This window comes from Staurois parvus, unplaced genomic scaffold, assembly GCF_062004578.1.
Source record: "Staurois parvus isolate SC_StPar_1 unplaced genomic scaffold, SC_StPar_1.0 ptg003476l, whole genome shotgun sequence".
Classification (NCBI taxonomy): domain Eukaryota; kingdom Metazoa; phylum Chordata; class Amphibia; order Anura; family Ranidae; genus Staurois; species Staurois parvus.
This window is the reverse complement of record NW_028321272.1, coordinates 38,020-47,895: the sequence shown is the minus strand read 5'-3', so window position 1 is coordinate 47,895 and position 9,876 is coordinate 38,020. Positions and strand designations below refer to the sequence as shown.

Here is a 9,876-nt window from a genome sequence, read left to right as displayed (position 1 = left end):
CCAATTGAAGTAGATTGAGGGCTCCAAAGAGAAGCGCCTACGGCCACATCACTCTGAATGCGCCCGATCTCGTCTGATCTCGGAAGCTAAGCAGCGTAGGGCCTGGTTAGTACCTGGATGGGAGACCGCCTGGGAATACCAGGTGCTGTAGGCTTTTGTCTTTTGCTCGGCTTCTTTTTCGGCTCAAATGGCCAGCTTGCCAAGCACCAATTGAAGTAGATTGAGGGCTCCAAAGAGAAGCGCCTACGGCCACATCACTCTGAATGCGCCCGATCTCGTCTGATCTCGGAAGCTAAGCAGCGTAGGGCCTGGTTAGTACCTGGATGGGAGACCGCCTGGGAATACCAGGTGCTGTAGGCTTTTGTCTTTTGCTCGGCTTCTTTTTCGGCTCAAATGGCCAGCTTGCCAAGCACCAATTGAAGTAGATTGAGGGCTCCAAAGAGAAGCGCCTACGGCCACATCACTCTGAATGCGCCCGATCTCGTCTGATCTCGGAAGCTAAGCAGCGTAGGGCCTGGTTAGTACCTGGATGGGAGACCGCCTGGGAATACCAGGTGCTGTAGGCTTTTGTCTTTTGCTCGGCTTCTTTTTCGGCTCAAATGGCCAGCTTGCCAAGCACCAATTGAAGTAGATTGAGGGCTCCAAAGAGAAGCGCCTACGGCCACATCACTCTGAATGCGCCCGATCTCGTCTGATCTCGGAAGCTAAGCAGCGTAGGGCCTGGTTAGTACCTGGATGGGAGACCGCCTGGGAATACCAGGTGCTGTAGGCTTTTGTCTTTTGCTCGGCTTCTTTTTCGGCTCAAATGGCCAGCTTGCCAAGCACCAATTGAAGTAGATTGAGGGCTCCAAAGAGAAGCGCCTACGGCCACATCACTCTGAATGCGCCCGATCTCGTCTGATCTCGGAAGCTAAGCAGCGTAGGGCCTGGTTAGTACCTGGATGGGAGACCGCCTGGGAATACCAGGTGCTGTAGGCTTTTGTCTTTTGCTCGGCTTCTTTTTCGGCTCAAATGGCCAGCTTGCCAAGCACCAATTGAAGTAGATTGAGGGCTCCAAAGAGAAGCGCCTACGGCCACATCACTCTGAATGCGCCCGATCTCGTCTGATCTCGGAAGCTAAGCAGCGTAGGGCCTGGTTAGTACCTGGATGGGAGACCGCCTGGGAATACCAGGTGCTGTAGGCTTTTGTCTTTTGCTCGGCTTCTTTTTCGGCTCAAATGGCCAGCTTGCCAAGCACCAATTGAAGTAGATTGAGGGCTCCAAAGAGAAGCGCCTACGGCCACATCACTCTGAATGCGCCCGATCTCGTCTGATCTCGGAAGCTAAGCAGCGTAGGGCCTGGTTAGTACCTGGATGGGAGACCGCCTGGGAATACCAGGTGCTGTAGGCTTTTGTCTTTTGCTCGGCTTCTTTTTCGGCTCAAATGGCCAGCTTGCCAAGCACCAATTGAAGTAGATTGAGGGCTCCAAAGAGAAGCGCCTACGGCCACATCACTCTGAATGCGCCCGATCTCGTCTGATCTCGGAAGCTAAGCAGCGTAGGGCCTGGTTAGTACCTGGATGGGAGACCGCCTGGGAATACCAGGTGCTGTAGGCTTTTGTCTTTTGCTCGGCTTCTTTTTCGGCTCAAATGGCCAGCTTGCCAAGCACCAATTGAAGTAGATTGAGGGCTCCAAAGAGAAGCGCCTACGGCCACATCACTCTGAATGCGCCCGATCTCGTCTGATCTCGGAAGCTAAGCAGCGTAGGGCCTGGTTAGTACCTGGATGGGAGACCGCCTGGGAATACCAGGTGCTGTAGGCTTTTGTCTTTTGCTCGGCTTCTTTTTCGGCTCAAATGGCCAGCTTGCCAAGCACCAATTGAAGTAGATTGAGGGCTCCAAAGAGAAGCGCCTACGGCCACATCACTCTGAATGCGCCCGATCTCGTCTGATCTCGGAAGCTAAGCAGCGTAGGGCCTGGTTAGTACCTGGATGGGAGACCGCCTGGGAATACCAGGTGCTGTAGGCTTTTGTCTTTTGCTCGGCTTCTTTTTCGGCTCAAATGGCCAGCTTGCCAAGCACCAATTGAAGTAGATTGAGGGCTCCAAAGAGAAGCGCCTACGGCCACATCACTCTGAATGCGCCCGATCTCGTCTGATCTCGGAAGCTAAGCAGCGTAGGGCCTGGTTAGTACCTGGATGGGAGACCGCCTGGGAATACCAGGTGCTGTAGGCTTTTGTCTTTTGCTCGGCTTCTTTTTCGGCTCAAATGGCCAGCTTGCCAAGCACCAATTGAAGTAGATTGAGGGCTCCAAAGAGAAGCGCCTACGGCCACATCACTCTGAATGCGCCCGATCTCGTCTGATCTCGGAAGCTAAGCAGCGTAGGGCCTGGTTAGTACCTGGATGGGAGACCGCCTGGGAATACCAGGTGCTGTAGGCTTTTGTCTTTTGCTCGGCTTCTTTTTCGGCTCAAATGGCCAGCTTGCCAAGCACCAATTGAAGTAGATTGAGGGCTCCAAAGAGAAGCGCCTACGGCCACATCACTCTGAATGCGCCCGATCTCGTCTGATCTCGGAAGCTAAGCAGCGTAGGGCCTGGTTAGTACCTGGATGGGAGACCGCCTGGGAATACCAGGTGCTGTAGGCTTTTGTCTTTTGCTCGGCTTCTTTTTCGGCTCAAATGGCCAGCTTGCCAAGCACCAATTGAAGTAGATTGAGGGCTCCAAAGAGAAGCGCCTACGGCCACATCACTCTGAATGCGCCCGATCTCGTCTGATCTCGGAAGCTAAGCAGCGTAGGGCCTGGTTAGTACCTGGATGGGAGACCGCCTGGGAATACCAGGTGCTGTAGGCTTTTGTCTTTTGCTCGGCTTCTTTTTCGGCTCAAATGGCCAGCTTGCCAAGCACCAATTGAAGTAGATTGAGGGCTCCAAAGAGAAGCGCCTACGGCCACATCACTCTGAATGCGCCCGATCTCGTCTGATCTCGGAAGCTAAGCAGCGTAGGGCCTGGTTAGTACCTGGATGGGAGACCGCCTGGGAATACCAGGTGCTGTAGGCTTTTGTCTTTTGCTCGGCTTCTTTTTCGGCTCAAATGGCCAGCTTGCCAAGCACCAATTGAAGTAGATTGAGGGCTCCAAAGAGAAGCGCCTACGGCCACATCACTCTGAATGCGCCCGATCTCGTCTGATCTCGGAAGCTAAGCAGCGTAGGGCCTGGTTAGTACCTGGATGGGAGACCGCCTGGGAATACCAGGTGCTGTAGGCTTTTGTCTTTTGCTCGGCTTCTTTTTCGGCTCAAATGGCCAGCTTGCCAAGCACCAATTGAAGTAGATTGAGGGCTCCAAAGAGAAGCGCCTACGGCCACATCACTCTGAATGCGCCCGATCTCGTCTGATCTCGGAAGCTAAGCAGCGTAGGGCCTGGTTAGTACCTGGATGGGAGACCGCCTGGGAATACCAGGTGCTGTAGGCTTTTGTCTTTTGCTCGGCTTCTTTTTCGGCTCAAATGGCCAGCTTGCCAAGCACCAATTGAAGTAGATTGAGGGCTCCAAAGAGAAGCGCCTACGGCCACATCACTCTGAATGCGCCCGATCTCGTCTGATCTCGGAAGCTAAGCAGCGTAGGGCCTGGTTAGTACCTGGATGGGAGACCGCCTGGGAATACCAGGTGCTGTAGGCTTTTGTCTTTTGCTCGGCTTCTTTTTCGGCTCAAATGGCCAGCTTGCCAAGCACCAATTGAAGTAGATTGAGGGCTCCAAAGAGAAGCGCCTACGGCCACATCACTCTGAATGCGCCCGATCTCGTCTGATCTCGGAAGCTAAGCAGCGTAGGGCCTGGTTAGTACCTGGATGGGAGACCGCCTGGGAATACCAGGTGCTGTAGGCTTTTGTCTTTTGCTCGGCTTCTTTTTCGGCTCAAATGGCCAGCTTGCCAAGCACCAATTGAAGTAGATTGAGGGCTCCAAAGAGAAGCGCCTACGGCCACATCACTCTGAATGCGCCCGATCTCGTCTGATCTCGGAAGCTAAGCAGCGTAGGGCCTGGTTAGTACCTGGATGGGAGACCGCCTGGGAATACCAGGTGCTGTAGGCTTTTGTCTTTTGCTCGGCTTCTTTTTCGGCTCAAATGGCCAGCTTGCCAAGCACCAATTGAAGTAGATTGAGGGCTCCAAAGAGAAGCGCCTACGGCCACATCACTCTGAATGCGCCCGATCTCGTCTGATCTCGGAAGCTAAGCAGCGTAGGGCCTGGTTAGTACCTGGATGGGAGACCGCCTGGGAATACCAGGTGCTGTAGGCTTTTGTCTTTTGCTCGGCTTCTTTTTCGGCTCAAATGGCCAGCTTGCCAAGCACCAATTGAAGTAGATTGAGGGCTCCAAAGAGAAGCGCCTACGGCCACATCACTCTGAATGCGCCCGATCTCGTCTGATCTCGGAAGCTAAGCAGCGTAGGGCCTGGTTAGTACCTGGATGGGAGACCGCCTGGGAATACCAGGTGCTGTAGGCTTTTGTCTTTTGCTCGGCTTCTTTTTCGGCTCAAATGGCCAGCTTGCCAAGCACCAATTGAAGTAGATTGAGGGCTCCAAAGAGAAGCGCCTACGGCCACATCACTCTGAATGCGCCCGATCTCGTCTGATCTCGGAAGCTAAGCAGCGTAGGGCCTGGTTAGTACCTGGATGGGAGACCGCCTGGGAATACCAGGTGCTGTAGGCTTTTGTCTTTTGCTCGGCTTCTTTTTCGGCTCAAATGGCCAGCTTGCCAAGCACCAATTGAAGTAGATTGAGGGCTCCAAAGAGAAGCGCCTACGGCCACATCACTCTGAATGCGCCCGATCTCGTCTGATCTCGGAAGCTAAGCAGCGTAGGGCCTGGTTAGTACCTGGATGGGAGACCGCCTGGGAATACCAGGTGCTGTAGGCTTTTGTCTTTTGCTCGGCTTCTTTTTCGGCTCAAATGGCCAGCTTGCCAAGCACCAATTGAAGTAGATTGAGGGCTCCAAAGAGAAGCGCCTACGGCCACATCACTCTGAATGCGCCCGATCTCGTCTGATCTCGGAAGCTAAGCAGCGTAGGGCCTGGTTAGTACCTGGATGGGAGACCGCCTGGGAATACCAGGTGCTGTAGGCTTTTGTCTTTTGCTCGGCTTCTTTTTCGGCTCAAATGGCCAGCTTGCCAAGCACCAATTGAAGTAGATTGAGGGCTCCAAAGAGACGCGCCTACGGCCACATCACTCTGAATGCGCCCGATCTCGTCTGATCTCGGAAGCTAAGCAGCGTAGGGCCTGGTTAGTACCTGGATGGGAGACCGCCTGGGAATACCAGGTGCTGTAGGCTTTTGTCTTTTGCTCGGCTTCTTTTTCGGCTCAAATGGCCAGCTTGCCAAGCACCAATTGAAGTAGATTGAGGGCTCCAAAGAGAAGCGCCTACGGCCACATCACTCTGAATGCGCCCGATCTCGTCTGATCTCGGAAGCTAAGCAGCGTAGGGCCTGGTTAGTACCTGGATGGGAGACCGCCTGGGAATACCAGGTGCTGTAGGCTTTTGTCTTTTGCTCGGCTTCTTTTTCGGCTCAAATGGCCAGCTTGCCAAGCACCAATTGAAGTAGATTGAGGGCTCCAAAGAGAAGCGCCTACGGCCACATCACTCTGAATGCGCCCGATCTCGTCTGATCTCGGAAGCTAAGCAGCGTAGGGCCTGGTTAGTACCTGGATGGGAGACCGCCTGGGAATACCAGGTGCTGTAGGCTTTTGTCTTTTGCTCGGCTTCTTTTTCGGCTCAAATGGCCAGCTTGCCAAGCACCAATTGAAGTAGATTGAGGGCTCCAAAGAGAAGCGCCTACGGCCACATCACTCTGAATGCGCCCGATCTCGTCTGATCTCGGAAGCTAAGCAGCGTAGGGCCTGGTTAGTACCTGGATGGGAGACCGCCTGGGAATACCAGGTGCTGTAGGCTTTTGTCTTTTGCTCGGCTTCTTTTTCGGCTCAAATGGCCAGCTTGCCAAGCACCAATTGAAGTAGATTGAGGGCTCCAAAGAGAAGCGCCTACGGCCACATCACTCTGAATGCGCCCGATCTCGTCTGATCTCGGAAGCTAAGCAGCGTAGGGCCTGGTTAGTACCCGGATGGGAGACCGCCTGGGAATACCAGGTGGCTGTTGTCTTTTGCTCGGCTTCTTTTTCGGCTCAAATGGCCAGCTTGCCAAGCACCAATTGAAGTAGATTGAGGGCTCCAAAGAGAAGCGCCTACGGCCACATCACTCTGAATGCGCCCGATCTCGTCTGATCTCGGAAGCTAAGCTGCGTAGGGGCCTGGTTAGTACCTGGATGGGAGACCGCCTGGGAATACCAGGTGCTGTAGGCTTTTGTCTTTTGCTCGGCTTCTTTTTCGGCTCAAATGGCCAGCTTGCCAAGCACCAATTGAAGTAGATTGAGGGCTCCAAAGAGAAGCGCCTACGGCCACATCACTCTGAATGCGCCCGATCTCGTCTGATCTCGGAAGCTAAGCAGCGTAGGGCCTGGTTAGTACCTGGATGGGAGACCGCCTGGGAATACCAGGTGCTGTAGGCTTTTGTCTTTTGCTCGGCTTCTTTTTCGGCTCAAATGGCCAGCTTGCCAAGCACCAATTGAAGTAGATTGAGGGCTCCAAAGAGAAGCGCCTACGGCCACATCACTCTGAATGCGCCCGATCTCGTCTGATCTCGGAAGCTAAGCAGCGTAGGGCCTGGTTAGTACCTGGATGGGAGACCGCCTGGGAATACCAGGTGCTGTAGGCTTTTGTCTTTTGCTCGGCTTCTTTTTCGGCTCAAATGGCCAGCTTGCCAAGCACCAATTGAAGTAGATTGAGGGCTCCAAAGAGAAGCGCCTACGGCCACATCACTCTGAATGCGCCCGATCTCGTCTGATCTCGGAAGCTAAGCAGCGTAGGGCCTGGTTAGTACCTGGATGGGAGACCGCCTGGGAATACCAGGTGCTGTAGGCTTTTGTCTTTTGCTCGGCTTCTTTTTCGGCTCAAATGGCCAGCTTGCCAAGCACCAATTGAAGTAGATTGAGGGCTCCAAAGAGAAGCGCCTACGGCCACATCACTCTGAATGCGCCCGATCTCGTCTGATCTCGGAAGCTAAGCAGCGTAGGGCCTGGTTAGTACCTGGATGGGAGGACCGCCTGGGAATACCAGGTGCTGTAGGCTTTTGTCTTTTGCTCGGCTTCTTTTTCGGCTCAAATGGCCAGCTTGCCAAGCACCAATTGAAGTAGATTGAGGGCTCCAAAGAGACGCGCCTACGGCCACATCACTCTGAATGCGCCCGATCTCGTCTGATCTCGGAAGCTAAGCAGCGTAGGGCCTGGTTAGTACCTGGATGGGAGACCGCCTGGGAATACCAGGTGCTGTAGGCTTTTGTCTTTTGCTCGGCTTCTTTTTCGGCTCAAATGGCCAGCTTGCCAAGCACCAATTGAAGTAGATTGAGGGCTCCAAAGAGAAGCGCCTACGGCCACATCACTCTGAATGCGCCCGATCTCGTCTGATCTCGGAAGCTAAGCAGCGTAGGGCCTGGTTAGTACCTGGATGGGAGACCGCCTGGGAATACCAGGTGCTGTAGGCTTTTGTCTTTTGCTCGGCTTCTTTTTCGGCTCAAATGGCCAGCTTGCCAAGCACCAATTGAAGTAGATTGAGGGCTCCAAAGAGAAGCGCCTACGGCCACATCACTCTGAATGCGCCCGATCTCGTCTGATCTCGGAAGCTAAGCAGCGTAGGGCCTGGTTAGTACCTGGATGGGAGACCGCCTGGGAATACCAGGTGCTGTAGGCTTTTGTCTTTTGCTCGGCTTCTTTTTCGGCTCAAATGGCCAGCTTGCCAAGCACCAATTGAAGTAGATTGAGGGCTCCAAAGAGAAGCGCCTACGGCCACATCACTCTGAATGCGCCCGATCTCGTCTGATCTCGGAAGCTAAGCAGCGTAGGGCCTGGTTAGTACCTGGATGGGAGACCGCCTGGGAATACCAGGTGCTGTAGGCTTTTGTCTTTTGCTCGGCTTCTTTTTCGGCTCAAATGGCCAGCTTGCCAAGCACCAATTGAAGTAGATTGAGGGCTCCAAAGAGAAGCGCCTACGGCCACATCACTCTGAATGCGCCCGATCTCGTCTGATCTCGGAAGCTAAGCAGCGTAGGGCCTGGTTAGTACCTGGATGGGAGACCGCCTGGGAATACCAGGTGCTGTAGGCTTTTGTCTTTTGCTCGGCTTCTTTTTCGGCTCAAATGGCCAGCTTGCCAAGCACCAATTGAAGTAGATTGAGGGCTCCAAAGAGAAGCGCCTACGGCCACATCACTCTGAATGCGCCCGATCTCGTCTGATCTCGGAAGCTAAGCAGCGTAGGGCCTGGTTAGTACCTGGATGGGAGACCGCCTGGGAATACCAGGTGCTGTAGGCTTTTGTCTTTTGCTCGGCTTCTTTTTCGGCTCAAATGGCCAGCTTGCCAAGCACCAATTGAAGTAGATTGAGGGCTCCAAAGAGAAGCGCCTACGGCCACATCACTCTGAATGCGCCCAATCTCGTCTGATCTCGGAAGCTAAGCAGCGTAGGGCCTGGTTAGTACCTGGATGGGAGACCGCCTGGGAATACCAGGTGCTGTAGGCTTTTGTCTTTTGCTCGGCTTCTTTTTCGGCTCAAATGGCCAGCTTGCCAAGCACCAATTGAAGTAGATTGAGGGCTCCAAAGAGAAGCGCCTACGGCCACATCACTCTGAATGCGCCCGATCTCGTCTGATCTCGGAAGCTAAGCAGCGTAGGGCCTGGTTAGTACCTGGATGGGAGACCGCCTGGGAATACCAGGTGCTGTAGGCTTTTGTCTTTTGCTCGGCTTCTTTTTCGGCTCAAATGGCCAGCTTGCCAAGCACCAATTGAAGTAGATTGAGGGCTCCAAAGAGAAGCGCCTACGGCCACATCACTCTGAATGCGCCCGATCTCGTCTGATCTCGGAAGCTAAGCAGCGTAGGGCCTGGTTAGTACCTGGATGGGAGACCGCCTGGGAATACCAGGTGCTGTAGGCTTTTGTCTTTTGCTCGGCTTCTTTTTCGGCTCAAATGGCCAGCTTGCCAAGCACCAATTGAAGTAGATTGAGGGCTCCAAAGAGAAGCGCCTACGGCCACATCACTCTGAATGCGCCCAATCTCGTCTGATCTCGGAAGCTAAGCAGCGTAGGGCCTGGTTAGTACCTGGATGGGAGACCGCCTGGGAATACCAGGTGCTGTAGGCTTTTGTCTTTTGCTCGGCTTCTTTTTCGGCTCAAATGGCCAGCTTGCCAAGCACCAATTGAAGTAGATTGAGGGCTCCAAAGAGAAGCGCCTACGGCCACATCACTCTGAATGCGCCCGATCTCGTCTGATCTCGGAAGCTAAGCAGCGTAGGGCCTGGTTAGTACCTGGATGGGAGACCGCCTGGGAATACCAGGTGCTGTAGGCTTTTGTCTTTTGCTCGGCTTCTTTTTCGGCTCAAATGGCCAGCTTGCCAAGCACCAATTGAAGTAGATTGAGGGCTCCAAAGAGAAGCGCCTACGGCCACATCACTCTGAATGCGCCCGATCTCGTCTGATCTCGGAAGCTAAGCAGCGTAGGGCCTGGTTAGTACCTGGATGGGAGACCGCCTGGGAATACCAGGTGCTGTAGGCTTTTGTCTTTTGCTCGGCTTCTTTTTCGGCTCAAATGGCCAGCTTGCCAAGCACCAATTGAAGTAGATTGAGGGCTCCAAAGAGAAGCGCCTACGGCCACATCACTCTGAATGCGCCCAATCTCGTCTGATCTCGGAAGCTAAGCAGCGTAGGGCCTGGTTAGTACCTGGATGGGAGACCGCCTGGGAATACCAGGTGCTGTAGGCTTTTGTCTTTTGCTCGGCTTCTTTTTCGGCTCAAATGGCCAGCTT

At 53.9% G+C, this 9,876-nt stretch overlaps 47 non-coding genes and 1 pseudogene across 47 annotated transcripts; all 48 read left to right on the top strand.

The window, feature by feature from the left end:
* Window positions 1-35: 35 nt before the first annotated feature.
* LOC149428009 (5S ribosomal RNA) lies at window positions 36-154 on the top strand. The gene has a single exon (XR_016311026.1). It is a non-coding gene; the product is annotated as a 5S ribosomal RNA (ribosomal RNA).
* An 87-nt stretch (window positions 155-241) lies between these two features.
* Window positions 242-360, top strand: LOC149428008 (5S ribosomal RNA). The gene has a single exon (XR_016311025.1). It is a non-coding gene; the product is annotated as a 5S ribosomal RNA (ribosomal RNA).
* An 87-nt stretch (window positions 361-447) lies between these two features.
* Window positions 448-566, top strand: LOC149428007 (5S ribosomal RNA). Its single transcript, XR_016311024.1, has one exon. It is a non-coding gene; the product is annotated as a 5S ribosomal RNA (ribosomal RNA).
* An 87-nt stretch (window positions 567-653) lies between these two features.
* Window positions 654-772, top strand: LOC149428006 (5S ribosomal RNA). The gene has a single exon (XR_016311023.1). It is a non-coding gene; the product is annotated as a 5S ribosomal RNA (ribosomal RNA).
* An 87-nt stretch (window positions 773-859) lies between these two features.
* On the top strand, window positions 860-978 carry LOC149428005 (5S ribosomal RNA). The gene has a single exon (XR_016311022.1). It is a non-coding gene; the product is annotated as a 5S ribosomal RNA (ribosomal RNA).
* An 87-nt stretch (window positions 979-1,065) lies between these two features.
* Window positions 1,066-1,184, top strand: LOC149428004 (5S ribosomal RNA). The gene has a single exon (XR_016311021.1). It is a non-coding gene; the product is annotated as a 5S ribosomal RNA (ribosomal RNA).
* Window positions 1,185-1,271: 87 nt separating this feature from the next.
* On the top strand, window positions 1,272-1,390 carry LOC149428003 (5S ribosomal RNA). The gene has a single exon (XR_016311020.1). It is a non-coding gene; the product is annotated as a 5S ribosomal RNA (ribosomal RNA).
* Window positions 1,391-1,477: 87 nt separating this feature from the next.
* LOC149428002 (5S ribosomal RNA) lies at window positions 1,478-1,596 on the top strand. Its single transcript, XR_016311019.1, has one exon. It is a non-coding gene; the product is annotated as a 5S ribosomal RNA (ribosomal RNA).
* An 87-nt stretch (window positions 1,597-1,683) lies between these two features.
* On the top strand, window positions 1,684-1,802 carry LOC149428001 (5S ribosomal RNA). The gene has a single exon (XR_016311018.1). It is a non-coding gene; the product is annotated as a 5S ribosomal RNA (ribosomal RNA).
* An 87-nt stretch (window positions 1,803-1,889) lies between these two features.
* LOC149428000 (5S ribosomal RNA) lies at window positions 1,890-2,008 on the top strand. Its single transcript, XR_016311016.1, has one exon. It is a non-coding gene; the product is annotated as a 5S ribosomal RNA (ribosomal RNA).
* Window positions 2,009-2,095: 87 nt separating this feature from the next.
* On the top strand, window positions 2,096-2,214 carry LOC149427999 (5S ribosomal RNA). Its single transcript, XR_016311015.1, has one exon. It is a non-coding gene; the product is annotated as a 5S ribosomal RNA (ribosomal RNA).
* An 87-nt stretch (window positions 2,215-2,301) lies between these two features.
* Window positions 2,302-2,420, top strand: LOC149427998 (5S ribosomal RNA). The gene has a single exon (XR_016311014.1). It is a non-coding gene; the product is annotated as a 5S ribosomal RNA (ribosomal RNA).
* An 87-nt stretch (window positions 2,421-2,507) lies between these two features.
* Window positions 2,508-2,626, top strand: LOC149427997 (5S ribosomal RNA). Its single transcript, XR_016311013.1, has one exon. It is a non-coding gene; the product is annotated as a 5S ribosomal RNA (ribosomal RNA).
* An 87-nt stretch (window positions 2,627-2,713) lies between these two features.
* LOC149427996 (5S ribosomal RNA) lies at window positions 2,714-2,832 on the top strand. The gene has a single exon (XR_016311012.1). It is a non-coding gene; the product is annotated as a 5S ribosomal RNA (ribosomal RNA).
* An 87-nt stretch (window positions 2,833-2,919) lies between these two features.
* On the top strand, window positions 2,920-3,038 carry LOC149427995 (5S ribosomal RNA). The gene has a single exon (XR_016311011.1). It is a non-coding gene; the product is annotated as a 5S ribosomal RNA (ribosomal RNA).
* An 87-nt stretch (window positions 3,039-3,125) lies between these two features.
* Window positions 3,126-3,244, top strand: LOC149427994 (5S ribosomal RNA). Its single transcript, XR_016311010.1, has one exon. It is a non-coding gene; the product is annotated as a 5S ribosomal RNA (ribosomal RNA).
* Window positions 3,245-3,331: 87 nt separating this feature from the next.
* On the top strand, window positions 3,332-3,450 carry LOC149427993 (5S ribosomal RNA). The gene has a single exon (XR_016311009.1). It is a non-coding gene; the product is annotated as a 5S ribosomal RNA (ribosomal RNA).
* An 87-nt stretch (window positions 3,451-3,537) lies between these two features.
* LOC149427992 (5S ribosomal RNA) lies at window positions 3,538-3,656 on the top strand. Its single transcript, XR_016311008.1, has one exon. It is a non-coding gene; the product is annotated as a 5S ribosomal RNA (ribosomal RNA).
* An 87-nt stretch (window positions 3,657-3,743) lies between these two features.
* Window positions 3,744-3,862, top strand: LOC149427991 (5S ribosomal RNA). The gene has a single exon (XR_016311007.1). It is a non-coding gene; the product is annotated as a 5S ribosomal RNA (ribosomal RNA).
* Window positions 3,863-3,949: 87 nt separating this feature from the next.
* Window positions 3,950-4,068, top strand: LOC149427990 (5S ribosomal RNA). The gene has a single exon (XR_016311005.1). It is a non-coding gene; the product is annotated as a 5S ribosomal RNA (ribosomal RNA).
* An 87-nt stretch (window positions 4,069-4,155) lies between these two features.
* On the top strand, window positions 4,156-4,274 carry LOC149427989 (5S ribosomal RNA). Its single transcript, XR_016311004.1, has one exon. It is a non-coding gene; the product is annotated as a 5S ribosomal RNA (ribosomal RNA).
* An 87-nt stretch (window positions 4,275-4,361) lies between these two features.
* LOC149427988 (5S ribosomal RNA) lies at window positions 4,362-4,480 on the top strand. Its single transcript, XR_016311003.1, has one exon. It is a non-coding gene; the product is annotated as a 5S ribosomal RNA (ribosomal RNA).
* An 87-nt stretch (window positions 4,481-4,567) lies between these two features.
* On the top strand, window positions 4,568-4,686 carry LOC149427987 (5S ribosomal RNA). The gene has a single exon (XR_016311002.1). It is a non-coding gene; the product is annotated as a 5S ribosomal RNA (ribosomal RNA).
* Window positions 4,687-4,773: 87 nt separating this feature from the next.
* On the top strand, window positions 4,774-4,892 carry LOC149427986 (5S ribosomal RNA). The gene has a single exon (XR_016311001.1). It is a non-coding gene; the product is annotated as a 5S ribosomal RNA (ribosomal RNA).
* Window positions 4,893-4,979: 87 nt separating this feature from the next.
* LOC149427985 (5S ribosomal RNA) lies at window positions 4,980-5,098 on the top strand. The gene has a single exon (XR_016311000.1). It is a non-coding gene; the product is annotated as a 5S ribosomal RNA (ribosomal RNA).
* Window positions 5,099-5,185: 87 nt separating this feature from the next.
* LOC149427984 (5S ribosomal RNA) lies at window positions 5,186-5,304 on the top strand. Its single transcript, XR_016310999.1, has one exon. It is a non-coding gene; the product is annotated as a 5S ribosomal RNA (ribosomal RNA).
* Window positions 5,305-5,391: 87 nt separating this feature from the next.
* LOC149427983 (5S ribosomal RNA) lies at window positions 5,392-5,510 on the top strand. The gene has a single exon (XR_016310998.1). It is a non-coding gene; the product is annotated as a 5S ribosomal RNA (ribosomal RNA).
* An 87-nt stretch (window positions 5,511-5,597) lies between these two features.
* Window positions 5,598-5,716, top strand: LOC149427982 (5S ribosomal RNA). Its single transcript, XR_016310997.1, has one exon. It is a non-coding gene; the product is annotated as a 5S ribosomal RNA (ribosomal RNA).
* Window positions 5,717-5,803: 87 nt separating this feature from the next.
* Window positions 5,804-5,922, top strand: LOC149427981 (5S ribosomal RNA). Its single transcript, XR_016310996.1, has one exon. It is a non-coding gene; the product is annotated as a 5S ribosomal RNA (ribosomal RNA).
* An 87-nt stretch (window positions 5,923-6,009) lies between these two features.
* LOC149427980 (5S ribosomal RNA) lies at window positions 6,010-6,129 on the top strand (annotated as a pseudogene).
* An 80-nt stretch (window positions 6,130-6,209) lies between these two features.
* On the top strand, window positions 6,210-6,329 carry LOC149427979 (5S ribosomal RNA). Its single transcript, XR_016311192.1, has one exon. It is a non-coding gene; the product is annotated as a 5S ribosomal RNA (ribosomal RNA).
* Window positions 6,330-6,416: 87 nt separating this feature from the next.
* On the top strand, window positions 6,417-6,535 carry LOC149427978 (5S ribosomal RNA). The gene has a single exon (XR_016310994.1). It is a non-coding gene; the product is annotated as a 5S ribosomal RNA (ribosomal RNA).
* Window positions 6,536-6,622: 87 nt separating this feature from the next.
* Window positions 6,623-6,741, top strand: LOC149427977 (5S ribosomal RNA). The gene has a single exon (XR_016310993.1). It is a non-coding gene; the product is annotated as a 5S ribosomal RNA (ribosomal RNA).
* An 87-nt stretch (window positions 6,742-6,828) lies between these two features.
* LOC149427976 (5S ribosomal RNA) lies at window positions 6,829-6,947 on the top strand. Its single transcript, XR_016310992.1, has one exon. It is a non-coding gene; the product is annotated as a 5S ribosomal RNA (ribosomal RNA).
* An 87-nt stretch (window positions 6,948-7,034) lies between these two features.
* LOC149427975 (5S ribosomal RNA) lies at window positions 7,035-7,154 on the top strand. Its single transcript, XR_016311191.1, has one exon. It is a non-coding gene; the product is annotated as a 5S ribosomal RNA (ribosomal RNA).
* An 87-nt stretch (window positions 7,155-7,241) lies between these two features.
* On the top strand, window positions 7,242-7,360 carry LOC149427974 (5S ribosomal RNA). Its single transcript, XR_016310991.1, has one exon. It is a non-coding gene; the product is annotated as a 5S ribosomal RNA (ribosomal RNA).
* Window positions 7,361-7,447: 87 nt separating this feature from the next.
* On the top strand, window positions 7,448-7,566 carry LOC149427973 (5S ribosomal RNA). The gene has a single exon (XR_016310990.1). It is a non-coding gene; the product is annotated as a 5S ribosomal RNA (ribosomal RNA).
* Window positions 7,567-7,653: 87 nt separating this feature from the next.
* On the top strand, window positions 7,654-7,772 carry LOC149427972 (5S ribosomal RNA). The gene has a single exon (XR_016310989.1). It is a non-coding gene; the product is annotated as a 5S ribosomal RNA (ribosomal RNA).
* An 87-nt stretch (window positions 7,773-7,859) lies between these two features.
* On the top strand, window positions 7,860-7,978 carry LOC149427971 (5S ribosomal RNA). The gene has a single exon (XR_016310988.1). It is a non-coding gene; the product is annotated as a 5S ribosomal RNA (ribosomal RNA).
* An 87-nt stretch (window positions 7,979-8,065) lies between these two features.
* On the top strand, window positions 8,066-8,184 carry LOC149427970 (5S ribosomal RNA). The gene has a single exon (XR_016310987.1). It is a non-coding gene; the product is annotated as a 5S ribosomal RNA (ribosomal RNA).
* An 87-nt stretch (window positions 8,185-8,271) lies between these two features.
* On the top strand, window positions 8,272-8,390 carry LOC149427969 (5S ribosomal RNA). Its single transcript, XR_016310986.1, has one exon. It is a non-coding gene; the product is annotated as a 5S ribosomal RNA (ribosomal RNA).
* An 87-nt stretch (window positions 8,391-8,477) lies between these two features.
* LOC149427968 (5S ribosomal RNA) lies at window positions 8,478-8,596 on the top strand. The gene has a single exon (XR_016311186.1). It is a non-coding gene; the product is annotated as a 5S ribosomal RNA (ribosomal RNA).
* An 87-nt stretch (window positions 8,597-8,683) lies between these two features.
* LOC149427967 (5S ribosomal RNA) lies at window positions 8,684-8,802 on the top strand. Its single transcript, XR_016310985.1, has one exon. It is a non-coding gene; the product is annotated as a 5S ribosomal RNA (ribosomal RNA).
* An 87-nt stretch (window positions 8,803-8,889) lies between these two features.
* LOC149427966 (5S ribosomal RNA) lies at window positions 8,890-9,008 on the top strand. Its single transcript, XR_016310983.1, has one exon. It is a non-coding gene; the product is annotated as a 5S ribosomal RNA (ribosomal RNA).
* An 87-nt stretch (window positions 9,009-9,095) lies between these two features.
* On the top strand, window positions 9,096-9,214 carry LOC149427965 (5S ribosomal RNA). The gene has a single exon (XR_016311184.1). It is a non-coding gene; the product is annotated as a 5S ribosomal RNA (ribosomal RNA).
* An 87-nt stretch (window positions 9,215-9,301) lies between these two features.
* Window positions 9,302-9,420, top strand: LOC149427964 (5S ribosomal RNA). The gene has a single exon (XR_016310982.1). It is a non-coding gene; the product is annotated as a 5S ribosomal RNA (ribosomal RNA).
* Window positions 9,421-9,507: 87 nt separating this feature from the next.
* LOC149427963 (5S ribosomal RNA) lies at window positions 9,508-9,626 on the top strand. The gene has a single exon (XR_016310981.1). It is a non-coding gene; the product is annotated as a 5S ribosomal RNA (ribosomal RNA).
* An 87-nt stretch (window positions 9,627-9,713) lies between these two features.
* Window positions 9,714-9,832, top strand: LOC149427962 (5S ribosomal RNA). Its single transcript, XR_016311183.1, has one exon. It is a non-coding gene; the product is annotated as a 5S ribosomal RNA (ribosomal RNA).
* The last annotated feature ends 44 nt before the right edge of the window (window positions 9,833-9,876 follow it).